Source organism: Ovis canadensis, chromosome 12 (genome assembly GCF_042477335.2).
Source record: "Ovis canadensis isolate MfBH-ARS-UI-01 breed Bighorn chromosome 12, ARS-UI_OviCan_v2, whole genome shotgun sequence".
Taxonomy (NCBI): Eukaryota; Metazoa; Chordata; class Mammalia; order Artiodactyla; family Bovidae; genus Ovis; species Ovis canadensis.
The window spans coordinates 85,407,991-85,430,737 of NC_091256.1; the positions used below are offsets into that span (position 1 = coordinate 85,407,991).

The 22,747-nt window shown below is 42.0% G+C and overlaps 1 long non-coding RNA gene across 1 annotated transcript; it reads right to left on the bottom strand.

The window, feature by feature from the left end:
• Positions 1-15,532: 15,532 nt before the first annotated feature.
• LOC138415924 (uncharacterized) lies at positions 15,533-21,218 on the bottom strand. The gene is made up of 3 exons (XR_011247447.1): positions 21,051-21,218; positions 16,767-19,901; positions 15,533-16,320 (listed from the first exon to the last, which is right to left on the bottom strand). It is a non-coding gene; the product is annotated as an uncharacterized lncRNA (long non-coding RNA).
• Positions 21,219-22,747: the final 1,529 nt, after the last annotated feature.

Below are 22,747 nucleotides of genomic sequence, written 5' to 3' on the forward strand. Positions count from 1 at the left end.
CTACCCCTGTTCCTACTTGAATTCAATGGAACAATACTTTGGCCATGTCATGAGAAGAAGAGTTGATTCATTGGAAAAGACCCTGATGCTGGGAGGGATTGAGGGCAGGAAAAGAAGGGGACAACAGAGGATGAGATGGCTGGATGGCATCACCGACTTGATGGACGTGAGTGAGTGAACTCTGGGAGTTGGTGATGGACAGGGAGGCCTGGCGTGCTGTGATTCATGGGGTCACAAGGAGTCGGACACGACTGAGCGACTGGACTGAACTGAAGCTGTATCCAATGTACACGGCTCCTTTGAATGATGTGTTGTAACTTCAACCTTCTCCCCAAGTTTATGACACGATTTCTAAATGGGAATTTCTTTTATATCACATTAGGTAACCAATTTCAGAGGCAGTGGTTTAGTCTTAGGTTTTTCCATTTCACTGAATTTCTCTTAAGAAAATGTAATGAAAAGGTTTTTTTGTTTGTTTGTTTTGTGTTTTGGGGGGAGGGTGGTTTGTTTTTGATAATGGAAAGTTTGTCCAAAGGTATGGCAGGCGATCCAACATTATGCTCCTATCACAACCGTTCCCGTCACAGCTGGGAAGCGATCATTTCTAAAGGCAGTTCTCATGCCTCTTCCCCTCTCCTGACCAGGAACCTCCCATAGCCTCCACAGCCTTACTGTGGCCCACAGACCAGCAGCATCAGTGTCACTGGGTTGTTAAAAATACAGAATTGCAAGCCCCATCCAAACTTACTGCATCTAATTCTGCATTTTAAAAAGATGTGAAGAGATTCTAAGACATGATACAGCTTGCAAAGCACTGTCCTCTAGCAAGGAGATGACTTTTCATTCCTTTGTCTGAAGGAAGTGTGTTCTGTCAGACATTAGGCAGAGCCCACCTGGGATTCATCTTTCCTATTAAAGACGTGGAACTATTAGACAAGTTCTATCCTTGTCTAATACTCATACCCTGAGATTCAGAAATGAGGGAGGGGCTGTTGAGCGGTAGCCGGTTTTACAAAGAAATCTCTGACTCTGGACAACAAGATTTAAAGAGTAAGATCTTTCTTTTATGTTGCCTGAGGAAATTTACCAGTTTCCTTAGTGCAATCTTCGCTCTACTTGAGAAGGGGAAAAATAAGCAAAAACACTGAAAGAAAATCTAATAGAAATGGTATGTGTGTGTGTGTGAAATCCTCGAGTCTGTTACATCTGGAGAGAAGTCTAGTAATAGAAATCTGTTAGACTGGGGAAGTAATAGTCTCCTGTAAGTAGATATTGTTGTGTTCAGTTGCTAAGTCTTGTCCGACTTTTTGCCACCTCATGGACTGCAGCACGCCAGACTTCCCTGTCCTCCACCATCTCCTGGAGTTTTCCAAACTCATGTCCATTGAATCTGTGATGCCATCTAACCATCTTATCCTCTGTTGCCCCCTTCTCCTCCTGCCTTCAATCTTTCCCAACATCAGGGTCTTTTCCAGTGAGTTGGCTCTTCATATTAGATGTCTAAAGTATTGGAGATTCAGCTTCAGCATCAGTCCTTCCAATGAATATTCAAGACTGAATTACTTTGGGGTTGACTGGTTAGATCTCCTTGCAGTCCAAGGGACTCTCAAGAGTTTTCTCCAGCACCGCAGTCGATTCTCCAGAAAGCATCGATTCTTCAGGGCTCAGCCTTCTTTATAGTCCAACTCTCACATCCATACATGACTACTGGAAAAACCATAGCTTTGACTATAAGGACCTTTGTCAGCAAAACGATGTCTCTGCTTTTTAGTACACTGTCTAGGTTTATCATAGCTTTTGTTCCAAGGAGCAAACGTCTTTTAATTGCATGGATGTAGTCACCATCTGTAGTGATTTTAGAGCCCAAGAAAATAGTCTATTATTGTTTCCATTTATCCCCATGAGGTGATGGGACTGGCTGTCATCTTAGTTTTTAGAATGTTGAATTTTCAACCAGTTTTTTCACTTTCCTCTTCCACCTTCATCAAGAGGCTCTTTAGTCACCCTTTGCTTTCTTCCATGAGAGTGGTATCATCTGCATATCTGAGGTTATTGATGTTTCTCTGGCAATCTTGATTCAAGCTTATGATTCATCCAGCATGGCATTTTGCATGAGGTACTCTGCACATAAGTTAAATAAGCAGAGTGGCAATATACAGCCTTAACGTACTCCTTTCCCAGTTTTGAACTAGCCCATTGTTCCATGTCTGGTTCTAACTTTTGCTCCTTGACCTGCATCCAGATTTCTCAGGAGACAAGTCAGGTGGTTTGGTATTCCAACCTCTTTAAGAATTTCCCACAGTGTGCTGTGATCCACACAGATGTTTTTCTGGAATTCTCTTGCTTTTTCTATAACCTGATGGATGTTGGCAATTAGCTCTCTGGTTTCTTTGCCTTTCCTAAATCCAGCCTGTACATCTGGAAGTTCTCAGTTCACATACAGTTGAAGCCTAGTTTGTAGGATTTTGAGCATTACCTTGCTAGCATGTGAAATGAGTGCAATTGTATGCAGATATAGTGAGGGGCTAAGAGAAATCTGCTTAGAGAAAAGAGGGCAGGTGCTCCAAGGAATGCATTTGAAGTTGTGTTAGTATAACAAACATACCAGTTTTAATTAGAGTACACACTTATTAGGAAGGGGATGCTAGCAATTGATAGATATTACGGTGGAAGCTAAAGCCCACTCCAAAATTATCAGCTTGGAGGATAAATTGCCTATCTGAGCGGAATTCTATCATTCAATAGCTATTATTCTCCAAAGATTAAATGCAATGATTGCAGGGTGGAAGGTTTCATCTCAACAAACAAAAACACAAAAACTTTGTTAGTGAATCAATTATACATAAATATATATATTCACTCTTTTTAGATTCTTAAATGAACTTATACGATTTCTTAAGCTTTCTGACTATTCTAATTTTTTTCTGAATTTCTCACTAGCTATGTATTCCAGTGACTAGGAAGAAAACACAGTTTAAATCCTTGGCAAACACCACTTTAACCAACTGATCTGGGTTAGCACTGCCATCAGTCAGAGTTAGCAACATCATCCACCCTCTGATACAACGCGCTGAGAAGCACTCAGTGTCACTTCTACGATGTTCTGGCCAAAAATGTATAAGTTCATTCTGTTGTAGCTTTTCATGAGAAAACATTATTAAACAAATCCAGTTGAAGGACATTCTATAAAATACTGATACTCTTCAAAAGTATCAAGGTTATGTGAGATAAGGAAAGCCTGAGTGACTGTCTCAGATTGAAGGAGACAACTCCAAGCAATGTGGGACAAGAGATAAGATCCTATAACGGAAAAGTTTCACTGGTGAAGAAAATAGCGGATTTCTAGAAATGGTAGTTTGGTTACCATTGTATCATTGTTAAGTTTTTGGTTTTAATTATTGTTCTATGGTTATGTAAGATGTTAACATTAGGAAAAGGTGAGTGAAGGATATAGGGTCATTTTTAATGCATTTTTTTGCAACTTTTATGAGTTGTAAATTGTTATTTCAAAACTAAAAGAAAAAAACTAAACATAAGCATAAAGGTCTTTTGTGTTTGTTTTTTAAGAAAGCTACAAAAATGGGTTCCAATCTTATATTAGTCTTAGGAGGAAAGCCTTAAAGAGGATGGGAAAACAGATCAAGATCCTGTGACCATAACATAAGGAATAATGAAAGCCCCAAGAATTGTTCTAAGTCTGGGGAATGGCACTGAGCTTTACTTCAGTATAGCTCATGAAAATCTAAACCAAAAAACACGGTAGATATATAAGTATAAGGCGATGGCACCCCACTCCACTACTCTTGCCTGGAAAATCCCATGGACAGAGGAGCCTGGTAGGCTGCGGTCCATGGGGTTGCAAAGAGTCGGACATGACTGAGCGACTTTCCTTTCACTTTTCACTTTCATGCATTGGAGAAGGAAATGGAAACCCACTCCAGTGTCTGGAGAATCCCAGGGAAGGGGAGCCTCATGGGCTGCCGTCTGTGGGGTCACACAGAGTCGGACACGACTGAAGTGACTTAGCAGCAGCATACATACACTATATATCTATATTACATGACATTAGATCTATATTATACTATAATATTATAATGTTATATTAATATATCATATAATATAATACTATGATAATACTATATATAATATATATAGTATCTCAATATATATAGTATTATATATAATACTATATATGTATGTATTCTAATGATATAATGCTATAATATTGATCTAAATCATAATAGTATTATAGAATATATTATATGTTCTCAGGTATAATATACATTATACATATAATTTATATTATGTATTCTAATATAATACTATAATATAGATCTAAATCATAATAAAAACAACATATCAGTTCAGTTCAGTTCAGTCGCTCAGTCATGTCCGACTCTTTGCGACCCCATGAATCACAGCACGCCAGGCCTCCCTGTCCATCACCAACTCCCGGAGTTCACTCAGACTCACATCCATCGAGTCAGTGATGCCATTCAGCCATCTCATCCTCGGTCGTCCCCTTCTTCTCCTGCCCCCAATCCCTCCCAGCATCAGAGTCTTTTCCAATGAGTCAACTCTTCTCATGAGGTGGCCAAAGTACTGGTGCTTCAGCTTTAGCATCATTCCTTCCAAAGAAATCCCAGGGCTGATCTCCTTCAGAATGGACTGGTTGGATCTCCTTGCAGTCCAAGGGACTCTCAAGAGTCTTCTCCAACACCACAGTTCAAAAGCATCAATTCTTCGGCACTCAGCCTTCTTCACAGTCCAACTCTCACATCCATACATGACCACAGGAAAAACCATAGCCTTGACTAGATGGACCTTAGTCGGCAAAGTAATGTCTTTGCTTTTGAATATGCTATCTAGGTTGGTCATAACTTTTCTTCCAAGGAGTAAGCGTCTTTTAATTTCATGGCTGCAATCACCATCTGCAGTGATTTTGGAACCCCAAAAAATAAAGTCTGACACTGTTTCCACTGTTTCTCCATCTATTTCCCATGGAGTGATGGGACTGGATGCCATGATCTTCGTTTTCTGAATGTTGAGCTTAAAACAATAATAATAAACATAATAAAATGCTTTAAAAACATAATAAAAGCAATAACACATGACATATTCTAAAAACAGTAACATGACATATATAAAAAGCTATAATATATGACATACATATATATAAAATATACCTATAGTCATGCTTATTCTTTGGAAGAACTGATACCGAAGCTCCAAGACTTTGGTCACCTGATGCAAAGAGCTGACTCACTGGAAAAGACCCAGACACTGGGAAAGATTGGATGCAAAAGGAGAAGGATGTGGCAGAGAATGAGATGGTTGGATGGCATCACTGACTCAATGGACATGAATGTGAGCCAACTCTGGGATATAGTGGAGATCAGAAGAGCCAGGCGTGCTACAGATCATGGGGTTGCAAAGCGTTGGACATGACTTAGTGACTGAAAAATGACAAAAATGGTCATTTCTATGGACCTAACTGTGTACCCCTAAATTCATATGTCCAAGCCCTAACCCCCAGGGCTTCAGAATGTAACTATATTTGGAGTTAGAGCCTTTAAGCAGGTGATCAAATTAAAATGAGGCTGTTAAGTCTGGGCCTTAATCTGACTGGTATCCTTGTAAGAAGAGGAAATTGGACAGACTCCCAGAGGAAAGATCAAGTGAAGACATGACCAGAAGGAGGCCACCTGCAAGGCAAGGACAGAGGCCCCAGGTGAAACCAAACCAGCCCATCCTTTGATCTTGGACTGCTAGCATCCAGAACCAGGAGATCCGGGCCATAAGCTGCTCAGTCTGTGACGTTTTGTTATGGCAGCTCTAGCAAATTAAAATAATCATGTATATTTTAAATAAATCTATATTTAATTTAGTCCTTTTTAAGTAGTCTAAACTTTTCATTTTTTCCCCTTGCCTTTATGGGCCTCCCTGGTGACTCAGATGATTAAGAACCCACCTATAAGGCAGGAGACCCAGGTTTGATCCCTGGGTCAAGATCCCCTGGAGAAGGGAATTACCCACTCCTATGCTCTTGCCTGGAGAATTCCACAGACAGAAGAACATGACAGGCTACAGTCCATGGGGTCATAGAGTTGGACACAACTGAGTGACTTTCACTTTATGGATAAACACATTACTTTCCCAGATGCAAATCTTTTGACATATGCATTTGAGAGTCTTTAAGAAAGCTGAGCGCCGAAGAATTGATGCTTTTGAACTGTGGTGTTGGAGAAGACTCTTGAGAGTCCCTTGCACTGCAAGGAGATCCAACCAACCCATTCTGAAGGAGATCAACCCTGGGATTTCTTTGGAAGGAATGATGCTAAAGCTGAAACTCCAGTACTTTGGCCACCTCATGTGAAGAGTTGACTCATTGGAAAAGACTTTGATGCTGAGAGGAATTGGGGGCAGGAGAAGAAGGGGACGACCGAGGATGAGATGGCTGGATGGCATCACCGAATCGATGGACGTGAGTCTGAGTGAACTCTGGAAGATGGTGATGGACAGGGAGGCCTGGCGTGCTGTGATTCATGGGGTCACAAAGAGTCGGACACGACTGAGTGACTGAACTGAACTGAACTGAACTGAAGTGAAGGCCCATTTAAATCCTTATATCCTTTACAACCTTAAGACTTTAAATCCTTAAGAATTTCATCTAGAGTATGTTCCACTTAGTTTTAGGATGAATATTACATGTGTATGAGGTTTCTCAGATAACCCTTAGAATGCTTTTTTCAATGTAGGGTATTGCATTTAAAGATTTGGCCAACTATAGGATGTTCATAGGAAGTTAAACTGGCTTAGGAGAGATCTATAAATCTTATCATTCTAGGGAGCAGTGGTAGAATCTGATTTTGCTAAGGGCAACAAAACACCTTAGGAAGGACATGACTGATACCTTTAAGCTTTTATAGGGCTGCCAGTGGGAGAGATTAGGTTTATTTCATTAGTTTTTAGAGGGAAGTCTAGGACTAGCTGGATTTTAGTTCCAAGGATATATTTTGTAACAACATAAGAACATACATTTGAGCAATTGACCCCATCCATAATGCAATGGTCTAGCACAAGGGGTGGTAAGTCCTCAGTCACTCAAGACATTCAATCATTTAGTGATGCCCATCTGCCAAGGAATATGTAGCTCAGGTTCTTTGAGAGGGTGAAATACTGGGCAGAGGTTAAGAAATAATGAAAATTTAGAATCTTCTAACTCCAAGAGTCTTAGAGAATTCCAAGGGTAACATGGGAGAGTGAAAAGATTCTGGATTTGGGGGGAACATACATGGAAAAAGAACTATCAAAGATATTGGCAAGGGTATGTCCCATGGAGTTGAGGATGATTTAAAAGTCATGCATCTACCTTGCCCCAGAAGGAGTTGACTTGATTGGTCTAGGTTAGGCCTGGCAAAGATGGAGAAGCTCTATACAGTCAACAAAACAAGACCAGGAGCTGACTGTGGCTCAGATCATGAACTCCTTATTACCAAATTCAGACTTACCATTCAGGTATGACCTAAATCAAATGATTATACAGTGGAAGTAAGAAATAGATTTAAAGGACTAGATCTGATAGATAGAGTGCCTGATGAACTATGGACGGAGGTTTGTGACATTGTACAGGAGACAGGGATCAAAACCATCCCCATGGAAAAGAAATGCAAAAAAAGCAAAATGGCTTCCTGGGGAGGCCTTACAAATAGCTGTGAAAAGAAGAGAAGCGAAAAGCCAAGGAGAAAAGGAAAGATATAAGCATCTGAATGCAGAGTTCCAAAGAATAGCAAGAAGAGATAAGAAAGCCTTCTTCAGTGATCAATGCAAAGAAATAGAGGAAAATAACAGAATGGGAAAGACTAGAGATCTCTTCAAGAAAATTAGAGATACCAAGGGAACATTTCACGTGAAGATGGGATTGATAAACGACAGAAATTATATGGACCTAACAGAAGCAGAACATATTAAGAAGAGCTGGCAAGAATACACAGTAGAACTGTACAAAAAAGATCTTCACAACCAAGATAATCACGATGATGTGCTCACTAATCTAGAGCCAGACATCCTGGAATGTGAAGTCAAGTGGGTCTTAGAAAGCATCACTATGAACAAAGCTGGTGGAGGTGATGGAATTCCAGTTGAGCTGTTTCAAATCCTGAAAGATGATGCTGTGAAAGTGCTGCACTCAATATGCCAGCAAATTTGGAAAACTCAGCAGTGTCCACAGGACTGGAAAATGTCAGTTTTCATTCCAAATTCAAAGAAAGGCAATGCCAAAGAATGCTCAAACTACCACACAATTGCACTCATCTCACACACTAGTAAAGTAATGTTCAAAATTCTCCAAGCTGGGCTTCAGCAATATGTGAACCGTGAACATCCAGATGTTCAAGCTGGTTTTAGAAAAGGCAGAGGAACCAGAGATCAAATTGTCAACATCCACTGGATCATGGAAAAAGCAAGAGATTCCAGAAAAACATCTATTTCTGCTGTATTGACTATGCCAAAGCCTTTGACTGTGTGGATCACAATAAACTGTGGAAAATTCTGAAAGAGATGGAAATACCAGAGCACCTGACCTGCCTCTTGAGAAACCTATATGCAGGTCAGGAAGCAACAGTTAGAACTGGACATGGAACAACAGACTGGTTCCAAATAGGAAAAAGAGTACATCAAGGCTGTATATTGTCACCCTGCTTATTTAACTTCTATACTCTTGCCTGGAAAATCCCATGGATGGAGGAGCCTGGAAGGCTGCAGTCCATGGGATTGCTAAGAGTCAGACACGACTGAGTGACTTCACTTTCCCTTTTCACTTTCATGCACTGGAGAAGGAAATGGCAACCCACTCCAGTATTCTTGCCTGGAGAATCCCAGGGACGAGGGAGCCTGGTGGGCTGCCGTCTATGGGGTCGCACAGAGTTGGACACGACTGAAGCGGCTTAGCAGTAGCAGCAGCATGCAGAGTACATCATGAGAAACGCTGGGCTGGAAGAAACACAAGCTGGAATCAAGATTGCCGGGAGAAATATCAATAACCTCAGATATGCAGATGACATCACCCTTATGGCAGAAAATGAAGAGGAGCTAAAAAGCCTCTTGATGAAAGTGAAAGAGGAGAGTGAAAAAGTTGGGTTAAAGCTCAATATTCAGAAAACGATCATGGCATTCAGTCCCATCACTTCATGGGAAATAGATGGGGAAACAGGGGAAACAGTGTCAGACTTTATTTTGGGGGGCTCCAAAATCACTGCCAAGGGTGACTGCATCCATGAAAATAAAAGATGCTTACTTTCTCAGCCTTTTGGCTGAGATCGCAGATGGTAAAGCATCTGTCTACGATGAGGGAGACACGGGTTCGATCCCTGGGTTGGGAAGATTCCTTAGAGAAGGAAATGGCAATCCACTCCAGTACTATTGCCTGGAAAATCCCATGGACAGAGGATCCTGGTAGGCTACAGTCCATGGAGTCGCAAAATGTTGGACACGACTGAGTGACTTCACGTTCACGTTCACGTTCACTCCTTGGAAGAAAAGTTATGACCAACCTAGATGGCATATTGATAAGCAGAGACATTACTTTACCAACAAAGGTCCATCTAGTCAAGGCTATGGTTTTTCCAGTGGTCATGTATGGATGTGAGAGTTGGACTGTGAAGAAGGCTGAGCACCGAAGAACTGATGCTTTTGAACTGTGGTGTTGGAGAAGACTCTTGAGAGTCCCTTGGACTGCAAGGAGATCCAACCAGTCCATTCTGAAGGAGATCAGCCCTGGGGTTTCTTTGGAAGGAATGATGCTAAAGCTGAAACTCCAGTACTTTGGCCACCTCATGCGAAGAGTTGATTCACTGGAAAAGACTCTGATGCTGGGAGGGATTGGGGGCAGGAGGAGAAGGGAACCACAGAGGATGAGATGGCTGGATGGCATCACTGACTCAATGGAGGTGAGTCTGACTGAACTCCGGGTGTTGGTGATGGACAGGGAGGCCTGGCGTGCTGCGATTCGTGGGGTCGCAAAGAGTCGGACACAACTGAGCGACTGAAATGAACTGAACTGAACTGAAGTTTAATTAAAATTAAAGAAAATCTATTAATTGGGACACACTATTCAAATACCTTTGTTGTGATTTGTGTCTTATATAGCTAAGGCCTGCCTTCCCAAGTTGTCATTATTTTGGTTCTGCTGCCTCTGCTGCTGCTGCTAAGTCGCTTCCGTTGTGTCTGACTCTGCGCGACCCCATAGATGGCAGCCCACCAGGCTCCCCCATCCCTGGGATTCTCCAGGCAAGTACACTGGAGTGGGTTGCCATTTCCTTCTCCTACATTGCATCAAATATAACTGTTGCTATCTGACAGTTCCTACCTACTGGTTTCCTTTTATGCTTGCTGACATTATCCCTAAAAAAAACAAAGGTAAGAAATTAGCCCTGGGAATGATTTTTGTGATTAACACATTTATTTGAATGAATAGAGCATCTAATGATACTTGAACATTTTTATGCTAAGAGCTAGTTCACGTTTTTGCATAGAAAAGTCCAATACGGTCATTCCTTCTCAGATTAACTTATGAAATAAATAAAATTAACTTTATGAAATAAATACAAGTTACTTGTAGTTTTGACTAGATAAAATGGTCTTAACGTTTTTCTAGAAGAGCCTATAGAATTGTAGCTAAGATAATTTTGAAGAAGAATATGGTAAGTTTGTACTAGCTGATAGCTAGACTTATTATAAAACTTAATAAGTAAACAGCAAAAAAAAAAAAAATGGCATGAGAATATGTTTTATCCTGACTTCATGTTTTAACATTTTTAGATTTTCATTTGCCAGAAGATTTAACTCCTTGGAAGTCTGAAAATAGGAGAAGGCTTTGCATCAAATTTGGGTCACCTAAATGTTGTTGATGTTTTATTATTAAAGCCTTTTATTTATCTTATTGTTGGAGCAACTTTATGTTGTTTTTAGTGTCCTAGCAGAATCTCTGATAATGTACATGGGACAATGTAGCTAGATATAACTTAGGATGGGAAATAAAATAGGGAGTTTTCAACATGGAGGGAGGGCTTGAAATTGATTTGATTCATGTACTATTTTGATCCATTTCAGAGCTTTCTGGAAACTAAATCTAAACTCTCTCCAGATAAAATGCACAAAAGAGTAGTGGTCAGTGTTGGAGATAACAGCCTAAGGAAGGTAGACCCAGAGTTCTCCCAATAGATCGCCTCCCTGGGGAGTCAGCCACACGCTTTTCTCCGTACGGTGAAATCCAATGGATGTAGAGCAATGTGAATGAGGAATGTGTTTTTTCCCACTCCCTGGATCCCTTGTGAAGGGATTTGCTCTAGCGTCTACTCTTTACACCAAGGGAAAAGGGAGTAATTGACTTAATCAGTAGAATTCCAAAGGATGAGACAGGCTTGCTAGACTCAACACTCTCCTTTTGTCTCTTGGGCACAGCTACAGCCTCCAGTCTTTAAGTCCTACTTGGGAAGGCAGTCCTTGGAGAGAGGACTAAGCAACTACCTTGAATTTTGATGCTCAGTTGGCAGGGCCCATTTGGCTCTCCCAACAGCGTTACATCCTCTAATACATTTATTGCCAATAATAAATTGCCAATAATCCTTATTCTCAAGCTATTTAGAACCCAAGGGTACTACATGCATGCTGGACCTCTTCAAACACTAGCATTTGATAAAAGTGGCTACTTGACCTTCCAAGTTATACACTCATTTTGTCTTCTATGGAACATTAATTTCTTTGATGTTAACAGATGCTGTTAGTACAAGGATTGCATAGCTAAATGTGTAATTCTAGGTAAAGCAAGATAAAATAGGTATTTTATTCTGCAGGACTTTTGGAAACCTTTAAAAAGAAATATGCTATGTGAATCTTAATGAAGAAGATTATTCAGCATATCTCAAATATATAAGTATCTGAACTTTTTTTTTTCTATTTCAAAATCATACAGTAATAGTATTCCCTGGAACATATTTAGGGAAATTCTGAATAATTTCATAAATACCGTTGGGCTAATTGGCAGTTTTCAAAGAAAAAATAAAATAGAACACTACCAGTGCTGCCTACAAAACTAAATTACAGATGAATTTTTAAAAGGAAAAAAAAAGAAAGTATCAACTATAATGATTACAAAATCTCAGAATGGGAAACATTTTCTAAACACTAAAGGACAGAAAGAGCAATCATAGAAAAATGAATTTAATTTAAATAACGTTAAAATTTTATGTAAAAAACAACAACAAAACACACCATCTGTAGGGGTAGGGGGAAGGAAGTAGCAAGCTGGAAGAAAGATACTGTTGAGGCTACGTGAAAATGGTTCAATATGTAATAACTCTTACAAGTGAACATTCAAAAGATGAGTACCCCAGGAGTAAACTGAGAGAAGGGTATGATTTAACAGTTCACAAAAAGAAATGCACTCAATATGCAAGAGAAACTATCTGATCTCACTGGTAGTCAGAATTACAAGTAAAAATAATGGTGAGATATCACTTTTTGTACTATATTTGTTAAAAATTTTACTTATTTTTCCCATGCTTTTGGTTCTAGGGATGTGAATTATTGATTCTGGGAATCTTTTCTGAGGAAAAACTTGACAATATGTTCCAAAGTCTTTTAAATGCACATAATTTTTGACTCAGCAATTCCACCTCTAGAAATTTATTCAAATGAGATGATCATAGCTGCTTGAGAAGATTTACATTCAAGCACAGCCATTTTATCATAGCTTATAATAACAAAAATGGAAATATCCATTACGTCTGATCATAAATGTAACAAATTCATGAGCTGGAATACTATGCAGTCATTAAAAATCATGCTGTACAAGAATATTTAATGATGTGGGGAGATAATGATGATATACTAAGTGCAAAAGTGTGTTTTAAAGCCATAAGTGCAACATAATTCCACTTTATTAGAAAATATATAGTGTAAAATAGGCTATACACTAAACTGTAAATAGGACTTAACATCTGGGTAGGTGGGATTATGTAACTTTTTTCATCTTTATTTTTTATTGAACTTTCCAATTTGTATGCAATTAAAATACATTGCTTTTTGAAATCAGAAAAATTATTTTCAAAAGAATTATACTAGTAAAGACTGCATTTTGCAAAGAAGGAATCTGTTTGCATACTTTATTAAAGTATAATTAGTGAAGCTTTAGCCTACTGCATTTTTAAATGGTAAGGATCATGTCTTTACTGCCTTGTGTAGAGTGAAAAACAAGATAGATGCTTAAATCAATGTTGTGTGTAGTAAAATTCTTTCAAGAGCCCATGGATTGCATGGTCTGAATGACTGGTCTTTTGGGTGATATATAGACCATGACGGTTACCCATCTTCAGGTTACAAGCATGCAAAACCATAAGTCAAACCATTTTCTGAGGGAAAGAGGTTTTGCAAATTCAGACTTCCCAAGTAATCCATAAAGTCCAAATTTTACACTCAATTCAACTAGAGCAACTATCAGCTCCCCTCAGCTGCATCTAAACTACCCACATTATCTGACCATCTCCGCGAGCATCAGACCTGTTTACTTGCAACATAGGGATAAGAAGTTAATGGAAACAAAAAGAAAATTGTCCTACACAGATATCTCATATAACATAAACTGAGAGGGCAAGGCCTTTCGTTCTTCAGAGAGCCTGGAAAAGATTGTCTCAGATCCAAAACGGAACACTTACTCTGTTTATCTGGTATTCTCCTATTATGCTCAGTGAGGCCATGCCATTTAAGGCTGTCTCTTTTCTACCTCTGTCTCTTTTCAAGCACATCTGCAGAATTAAATTCCAGGCACTGCCAGGGATGCTTTCAAAAGCTCAGAATCAATTCTTCAATCATTCCACTTTCTTAGCTGTGATTAAAAACATGTGTCCCCTAATTAAGCTAATGAGAAATTGTTAATTGGCACAAAGCCCCCCTCTGTGCGCACTTGTTAATGTCACTGTCACTTTGACAGGAGGAAAGATCAGAATCAGGGACAGAGTGTTCTCAAGTGACTTCCATGTCGGACTTAAGCACAGGAGCTCTGTTTGGGAACTGCGGACTACCTGTTCCAGGACTTACAGGAAGGAATAAGGAATGGCATTTCTCTGCTGCTTTCTTAGGGAGTAAAAGGCAGAAGTGCAATAAGACAACGGCTGATCTGCTGATTTCTTTTTTCCACTTCATTGAACGATGCTGTTCATTCTCTGATCTGCTTTCCAGGTAACAAGGAATCTATGTGGACAGGCCACAGCCGAGCAGAAATACATCTCTCTGAAGGACTGTTATTAAGGCTGCCTGCCCCAGAATCTTACCCCTGCCTCTCCCTCAAGTGGGAACCAATTACTCTTATCCAAGTTTCAGCAGAAAGCCGCAAAGAGAAAAAAATAAGGACTCGTTAGAACCAACTAGGTCCAAGATAGTGGAAGATTTGACTTCCGGTGTACCTTGAGCCTCATTATACGCTCACTGTAATGCACTGGCATCTAAATTTTGGGGGCTCCAAAATCACTGAGATGGTGACTGTAGCCATGAAATTAAAGGACACTTCCTCCTTGGAAGGAAAGTTATGACCAATCTAGAAAGCATATTAAAAAGTAGAGACATTACTTTGCCAACAAAGGTCCGTCTAGTCAAGGCTATGGTTTTTCTAGTAGTCACTTATGGATGTGAGAGTTGGACTGTAAAGCTGAGCGCTGAAAAATTGATGCTTTTGAAATGCGGTGTTGGAGAAGCCTCTTGAGAGTCCCTTGGACAGCAAGGAGATCCAACCAGTTCATCCTAAAGGAAATCCGTCCTAAATATTCATTGGAAGGACAGATGCTGAAGTGGAAACTCCAATACTTTGACCACCTGATGTAAAGAGCTGACTCATTTGAAAAGATCCTAATGCTGGAAAAGATTGAAGGCAGGAGGAGAAGGGGACAACAGAGGATAAGATGGTTGGACGGCATCATCGACTCAATGGACATGAGTTTGAGTAAACTCCAGGAGTTGGTGATGGACAGGGAGGCCTGGCGTGCTGCAGTCCATGGGGTCGCAAAGAGTCAGACACGAATGAGCGACTAAACTGAACTTAACTGAACACACCAGTCAGTGCCCTGATAGCTGACGATTGTCATGACAACATCTGAAAAACCCCATGCAATGACTGAAAAGGAGGATTGCATTATTTCTGGATCCAAACCATGCCCCTGTTCTTGGATAATTCATGAGTGTTCCTCCCACTCTTTCCAGTTCCCTCCATTTTCCCTCACCCTCCTATGTATTTGGTGTCTCCACCTGAATTGGGTTGAGAAGTTCATTTGCAAACTAGGTTGCTGCTTCTTCATCCTTTGAATAAAGGTTGCACTGTTCCAGTCTCAGAATTGGTTTTGTTATTGACTGCAGGAACCCAATCAGAAAAAGAACCTCCCTGGCTGAGACAGCGGGTCTCAGCTTGGTCTAGGACACTGGTGGAGGTATAGTCGACCAACTCGGTAGCAGGACTATGAGGAAGGAATCTTCCTTAATTATCCAGTTCACTGTTGGCCTGTTTGTTTCCTCTTGGACTCGAATAACATCATTATCGCAAATTATCCTGCTGACACCTTGTGGATGGGAGGGCTGTGCTTTAACAGAGGAAGCAAGTGCTTTGGTAAGATTTTCCTACAGGTTCCGTTTGCGGAAGATCAGAACATTTTACTTGCTTAGCCTGTCCTTAGTGTTTCCTGTGCACCTTTGCACACCAAAAATGAGTAATTCTCAAAGTCTTGGACAAGTCTGAAAATGAAATGGGTCAGGATTCATGAAAGATTCTCAAGAGAGCCTTCAGCAAGACAGGAGAACTGAAAACACATGAGCTTGTCTTTTCATTAAGAGCAGCTAGTTCCAGGAAGTGGAACTTGCTATTCTAAGCAAGTTCAGTTTTAGAATAGCCCTGGATTGATCCTTTCAGAAAGGGGCAAGTCTGGAGGCCAGTTGTTTAGGTTACTGACAAAACTCTGCAAATACCTAAGGAAAGGAATGGAAGTTCAGGAGAACTGGTGGCTGCACCTGAAAGTCCACGACTTGTGAATCATCGGGGTTAGAGGTGGGGGGTCCGCTTCCTCTATCACCTCTGAAGACAGGTCCTCAGTAGTCTTACAGATTGTACAAGCTGGGTGGGGCGGGGAGGAGAGGATGAGTGCTTTGCAGTTTGAAGGCCTGTGAGTCACTGTCAGAATCCTGAGAGGATGTTGCAGCCAACTGGTTCCCTGGTGGGGTTTATGGAGCCGGTCACTCCTCAGACAGCAGTTCCAGTGAGTGATTCAACGAGAAGGGAGAGGCCTGCATCAGGTAGAAAAATAATTTCCCCTTTTAGGGTCATGGCTAAGACCTCCCTGTAATAAAAGACAGATAAACAGAAAAACAAAGATAAGAGAAATGTCGTGTGTTCCTCCTATGTACATGGGAGATCTCCAGGAAAACCGAGTAACTCCCCGAACTGACCCATGTCAGCACAGTGAACAGGATAAGGTTGTTTCGCAGGTATAAGTCATCGCCTTCTCCATGGGTAAAAGTCTCTAGAAGGTTAGAAGCATTCTCTGCTTCTGGTACAGACAAGGAGACATCCTTACAGAAGAATTTCCTTTATGAACATACATGTCTTACAAAAGAGTAATTTTTAACCATTTTTCAGGTCTTTTTCCATAACTGCAGTTTCTTAAAAATAATCAGTTCGAGATAATTCTACCAAAGAGACATTTTAGGGTAGAAATTCTGCTCCTCCTTACCTGTTAAGGAGAAAGCTGTTTCCAGGGTCAGAGATGAGGGGTGTGGGCAAGGTGGTAGTGATAATGGATGTGTTCCTTCCACCCAATGCCTTGGACTGTCTTTGAGTCCAGATAGACAATTGGTTGGGCTTCCCAGGTGGCTCAGCTGGTAAAGAATCCACCTGTTAATACAGGAGATACAAGATTCACAGATTCGATCCCTGGAGGAGGAAATGGCAACCCACTCCAGTATTCTTGTCTGGAGAATTCTGTGCACAGAGGAGCCTGGGGGGCTACCATCCATGGGGTCACAAAGAGTTGGACAGGATTGAGCGACCGAACACACGACAAGACTATGGGATATGAGCTCTGATTCTCAGAGAGGAGGGTCAAGAAGCACTCTCAACATTCCCAGCTGAGAAAGGATGATAGTCAATGGAGGAGAGAGGCATTGTCATGACTCCTGCAGTGCTCAGCCTTGCTGGGCGAGGCAGCCTCTGACACCGAGGCTGGCATTTCACAGTGGGCATCCACACCTGGAACAGCAGTGAACCAGCCTGCAAAGCTGAGGACCTTGACAAGAGGGGCTGCAAAAGCAAGAGCAGAAGAGCCCTAGGGCCGCCGTGCGGTGGTCGCAGGGATGAGGAAGTCTGCTCTTGCCAGACAAAGGCATCTGCTCCCCTGCAGCGCTCTGTGTGTGTCTACAAGGCTGGGAGGCTGGTGCAGATCTGAGTCACTCTCTCCTGCCATGTGCTGAGCGGGGAACATTTCAGGATGTCTTGGGGTAGGTTGGGAACAGGAGGAGGAATGCAGGAAGCAGATGTAACATCATGTGACTATGGACAAAGCTCCTGAAAAGATCCCTTCAAATCATGGCACATGCACCCGAGACTATTATTTCATCCCACTCATGTTTCCTTTCCTTATAGTCTCACCCGGGGAAATTTATACACTAAATTCAGTCAGGAGAGCCTTCATGAGCTTCCTCTTCTATGAAGAGGAAAGATAAGCACAACCTGGGATCTGCTCTCTATGAGCTGAGACTTAGGCAGAGCTCGAGTTACAGGGATAAACAGGATGTCCTTGTGACACGCTTCAACCTCCTGCCCCCAGGAATTTGCTGTTTAACAGAAGAATTCTATCCGATGGCCCGAAGCTAGGGCTGAGTGTTTTGCAAATCAGGGAATCTGTTTATTTGCACTAAAAATATTTAACTCAATCCATAAACAGTTGGAATGGGGACCAGTAGGTCATGTTTTGTGATTCAGCTGAAATAATTCCTTTCTTTCATCCCATGGGTAACCAGAGGGACAGGGACAAGATGAAATGATGTATATAACCATGTTTTGTAAACACTAAAGCTTTCAGAGCACAGAGTGAAATCTGATGAGAGCAGCGGAACAGGCAGTTGCTAGAGTAGAGAAGGTAGCAAAATGAGGTAGCTTTAAAGTCCTGTTAGCTCCGTTTCCCAAATGCCCTCATTTCAGTCTTCGTCCACCACGATTGCTGTTGTGATTTTTTTTTTTCTCAAACTCATGTCCATTGAGTTGGTGAAACTATCTAATCCTCTCATCCTCTGCCACTCCCTTCTCTTTTTCCCTTCAATCTTTTCCAGCAACAGGATCTTTTCCAATGAGTTGGTTCTTCTCATCAGGTGTACAAAGTATTAGAGCTTCAGCTTCAACATCAATCCTTCCAATGAATATTCAGGACTGATTTCCTTTAGGATGGACTGGTTGGATTTCCTTGCAGTCCAAGGGACTCTCAAGAGTCTTCTCCAACACCACAGTTCAAAAGCATCTGTTCTTTGGTGCTCAGTCTTCTTTATGGTCCAGCTCTCACATCCATACATGACCACTAGAAAAACCATAGCTTTGACTCTACAGACCTTATTTGGCAAAGTGATGTCTCTGCTTTTTAACACGTTGTCTATGTTTGTCATAGCTTTCCTTCCAGGGAGCAATCATCTTTTAATTTCATGGCTGCAATCACTGTCCACATTGGTTTGGGAGTCTAAGAAAATAAAATCCGTCACTGCTTCCACTCTTTCCCCATCTATTTGCCCTGAAGTGATGGGGCCAGATGCCATGATCTTGGCTTTTTGAATGTTGAATTTTAAGCCAGCTTTTTCGCTCTCCTCTTCCACCCTCATCCAAAGGCTCTCTAGTTCCTCTTCACTTTCTGCCATTAGAATGGTACCATCTGCATCTCCGAGGCTGTTGATATTTCTCCTGGCAATCTTGATTCCAGCTTGTGCTTCATCTTGCCTGGCATGTTGCATGATGTAATCTGCATATAAGTTAAAAAATCAGGGTGACAATCTATAGCCTTGACCTACCCCTTTCCCAATGACGAGCCAGTCTGTTGTTCCATGTAAGGTTCTAACTGTTGCTTCTTACCCACACACAGGTTTCTCAGAATTTTAAGTAATGACAACCCTATATCGCTCATTAAATTTGTTCCAAACTTGGCTAAGTGTTGCCTGTTCCTGTCTGAGTACACTTAGTTCCTTTAACAGGTCCTTTACCTTCCAAGAGAGAGGATGCAGGAGACTCAGGCTCCAGGTTTCTGTCTTCCTTATCACCCTTCAAGACCTATTGCTTATTTCTGTTTTCTTTCACTGAGTTGTCACCTCTAGACCACTGACATCTAGACCTTCTCTTTGGCTACCATCGCCATCTCTAGATGCTGTCAGTTTGGATCGCTCTTAATTCTAATCATCTCCCTTAAGAGTCAGTACCATACCATCCCTGTGTCCTCTGCAGACTCTGGAACTCCAGGCTGAAACAGATCCTGAGATCTTCTATTGGTGTGGGGAGAGTTTGGTCAATTCTACTCTTCAATTTAAATTTTAAAGAGCAGCAAGTGGAGAAGCTGTCATATAAGTCAACGGCAGGTCCAGGTTCTAGACTTTGAGCTGTGATACTCATCACTGGGTCAATAAGGTAGGATGAGAGATTAGGCATTTTATCCAGGCCACGTGAGTATTAAGGAAAAGCAGCCAAGACAGAACAATTAATGCAAAGTCTCTGACTCCTGAGCTTCTCCAGTAAAGCCTTGGGAATCCATGCTATAAAATCTCCTTCTGAATGGCTTCACGTGTATCTTTCAGCAGCTGCTTCTGTCACTGCTCTCTGCAAGGCCACCCTGAGGATCCTGTAGTGACAAGAACACAGTAGTTAATGAGAGTGGGGAAGCCGGGATGGTGATGCTGTTTCTGGCTGGTTAGCTGCTTTTTGTTCCAGAATGGTGCCACAGAGTTAAATGAAGGTTTCTCCCCAACTATTGAGAGGTATTCTTTCATTAAGCATGAATGATTGGAATACAGTGGGTGTGTTTTTTATTTCCTTCTTTTAAACTTGAAAACCAGCTTCCCAAGGTCTGGGTCAGCAGTTGACCCGTACTCTTGAGAGATCGGAAAAGCTCTCTGACCCAATCACCGCACACCCATGTCACAGGGAGAGCCGGTTCCTGGAGCCCCAAGACATCTGTGCGCCCTGCACCGTCAATGCACGCAGAAGTAACCTTTACTCCCAACTTTTCAGAATTTTAACCAAAGAATAGGCATGACAACCGTTCTCCAAAATACATATTAAACACATATTATGTGCTAGGCACTCTTTAAGACATTGAGAATACAACATGAACAAAACAGATAAAAATCCTGCCTTTATGCAATGTACAGATCAGGGAGTGGATTAAATATGTTATGTGTTAGGCTGTGATAAATGCTACAGAGAAAATAAAGTAGATGCAGTGGAGAGAGAACACTGGCACGGTCATTGCAGATTTAAGCTGGGTGATCAAGAAAAGTATTGCCGAGGAGGTGAGACTCGGATATACTTGAAGAAAAAGAATGATGAGGATGTCTGGGGAGTGTTCTAGGCTTAGGCATGGATGATGGCAAACGCCCTGAGGTGGGGCAGTCCTGCCATTCCCCCAGAGACCTCTCTAAGAGGCCAAGACAGCTGACTCAACGGTGAGTGAGAGGGAATATGGAGAAAATGCAGGAAGCAAAGGAGGGACCTGGGACCCAGTGGTGGCTGTGGGGGACCCCATGGGCTGCCTTGGGCTCTGCTGTGGAGCATAAACAGAAAGGTGGAGTGGGAGGAGGGAGCACAAGTGAAGCAGAAAGCTCGGGTTGTGGCTCCCGTAGCCAACTGTCACTCAGGCCAAGCTGGTACGGCTCGCTGCACAATAGGTTGATAAATCAAGAGACAAGTTGTTGGGGCAAGAAATAGTGACTATTTGCAAAGCCAGCCGGGAGAAAAGAGGGTGAACTCATGTCCCAAAGAACCATCTTACCCAAGTCAGAAATCAGACTTTTAGACTGAAAAAGGAAGGAAGTGCGGTTGGTTGCTGCAGACTTCTTGGTGTCAGAACCCTTTGTTCTTGAAGCTTGTACACGCATGTCAGGATATGATGTCCCTGTAAACTTCCAACAAGGCATCTTTTATTTTCTGTTCTATGACTTTTTATCTCTATATGAATAGAAAAGTGTTATACCCTTAAAGGTCAGAGCCTTGAGAATGGGCTACCCTATATATTTCAGGCTACAGGCAATATTCTTGACTAGAAGCAAAAGCAATAGAATACAGATGTTAAAAGTAAAAGATATAGGTCCAGTACGGGGGGTGGGGGGTTCAGATTTATTCTTCCCTGTTACAGTATGGATGAAAGATAAGGGTGGTTTGCACCATACCTGGGGCGTCCCTGGTGGCTCAGAAGATAAAGAATCTACCTGTAATGCAGGAGACCCAGGTTTGATCCCTGGGTTGGGAAGATCCTCTGGAGAAGAGCATGGTAACCCACTCCAGCGTTCTTGCCTGGAGAATCCCATGGACAGAGGAGCCTGGTGGGCTACAGTCTATGGGGTCACAAAGAGTCGGACACAACCGAGAGGCTAACACACACTGGAGCGATAACAGAAGAGATAATAAAAGTGATTTGATTTGGAATATATTTAAAAGTGAGCCAACAGGATTTGCTGATGAACTAGATATTGGGTGTCAGGGAGCGAGAACAGCTGCTTCATTAACTCTCTTGAGGGGTCTTCGGGTCTCTGGGTGGCCTAACAGTTCAGAGTAGAGAGTGGGCTTTCAGACCAGGCTGCCTCTCCCTGTTCAACCGCATTCTGCACACGGAATAAGATGGGACTCTTGTGACCTCAGGCAAAGCCCAGGGATTAGACGATAAATCACTGGATATAAACACATTAAATTAGGAGTCATAAAAGATTATCTTCCTTCCCAGGCCTAAAAAACGTATCCCTTCTTTCACACCATGTCCACAGGCTTTTCAGAAGGGACCCTCGTGCCTGGCTTACGCAGGCCTCCAGGTAACAGGAGCCCTTAGGTGGTGCCATTTACTGCTCATCCCCGCCCCCCCCCCCCCACCCCATCCTGGCTACTCACTCTCTTCTGGATATCCTCAGAATCTTGTTATTATTTTTCTAAAGCAGGAGTGTTTATGATCTTCCCCGCACAGACTAGAAAATAGTTTTATTAAACTACTCATAAAAGAGGCGAAGTTAATAAAAGAGAGAGTTGAGGGAGACAAGGGAGCCACAGGCTTCAAGAGGAGCATGTTTTAAATGTTTTAAACAGCTCCGTCTGCCCGCGCTCCCTTCCCCGATCAGCTATCACTGTGGTATTTTTGCTGGCATCAGCGACTTTCCGCCTCATCTTTCTTGCTCACAGGTAGTTTTGAAACCTCATTTCAACCTGTTTGGATGTGATGCCAGCGCTTGACTGGAGCTGGGCCTCCACCAGCAATCTGGCACTCTGTCCTGGCCGGTTCCGCTGTGAGCTGTAGAAAATGACGAATAACCAAGAGTTCACGTGGGGCGGCTGAAACAGGAGTTTCCTCAAACTGCACGTGCTCCTGCACGTGATCTTTGCTGGGGGGAATTCAGCTTTGTCAGCCCCACCCCAGGAGAGACAGCAAGATTGCCTTTACATGCCTGGAGAAAGTGGAACTCTTCTTGGGGGTAATGCTATGCC